A 1,292-nucleotide genomic window follows, 5' to 3' on the forward strand; every position below is an offset into this window, starting at 1 on the left:
TTTGTGGTCAGACGCGGTGGCTGATGCCTGTAATCTCAGCACTTTGAGAGGCTGAGGCAGGAAGAACACTTGAGGTCAGGAGTTTGAGACCAGCTTTGCCAACATGTCGAAAACCCATCTCTACTAAAAATACAAAAAATTAACCAGGTATGATTATGCATGCCTGTAGTCCCAGTTACTCAGAAAGCTGAGGCAGGAGAATTGCATGAACCCCGGAAGCGGAGGTTGCAGTGAGCTGAGATTGTGCCACTACACTTCAACCTGGGCAACCGAGTGAGACTCCATCATAAGAAAATATTTTTTAATTGTTTTAATTTTAATGACTACATAGTAGGTGTATATATTTATGGGGTACATGAGATTTTTTTTTTTTGAGACGGAGATTTGCTCTTGTTGCCCAGGCTGAAATGAAATGGCAGAATCTCGGCTCACCGCAACCACCGCCTCCTGGGTCCAAGCTATTCTCCTGTCTCAGCCTCCCAAGTAGCTGGGATTACAGGCATGTGCCACCACGCCCGGCTAATTCTGTATTTTATAGTAGAGATGCGGTTTCTCCATGTTGGTGAGGCTGATTTTGAACTCCTGACCTCAGGTGATCCTCCCGCCTCAGCCTCCCAAAGTGCTGGATTACACTTGCAATGGCATGATCTCGGCTCACTGCAACCTCCACCTTCGCCTCCTGGATTCAAGTGATTCTCTTATTTCAGCTTCCTGAGTAGCTGGGATTATAGGCATGCACCATCATGCCTGGCTAATTTTTTTTTTATTTTTAGTAGAGACAGGGTTTCTCCTTGTTGGTTAGGCTGGTTTCGAACTCTCAACCTCAGGTGATCTGCCTTCCTTGGCTTCCCAGAGTGCTGGGATTACAGGCATGAGCCACCACGCCCGGCCTTATTCATAACTATTTTTTGTGGTACCTGTTAGACATCCCCACCTCCGCCCCACCCCTATGATATTTAGAATCCAGAAATACTGAACATAATATCACTTGCCTTCCTAGAAATTTCTTCTAAAGAAATAATCAGATGTGGAAAAGGATGGTGTACGGGAATGTTTATTTCCATGTTCTTTTTATAAGATTGAAAAATTGAGGCCGGGCGCGGTGGCTCAAGCCTGTAATTCCAGCACTGTGGGAGGCCGAGGCGGGTGGATCACGAGGTCAAGAGATCAAGAACATCCTGGTCAACATGGTGAAACCCCGTCTCTACTAAAAATACAAAAAATTAGCTGGGCATGGTGGCGCGTGCCTGTAATCCCAGCGACTCAGGAGGCTGGGGGAGGAGAATTGCCTG

Source organism: Cebus imitator, unplaced genomic scaffold, assembly GCF_001604975.1.
Source record: "Cebus imitator isolate Cc_AM_T3 unplaced genomic scaffold, Cebus_imitator-1.0 Scaffold18, whole genome shotgun sequence".
NCBI lineage: Eukaryota > Metazoa > Chordata > Mammalia > Primates > Cebidae > Cebus > Cebus imitator.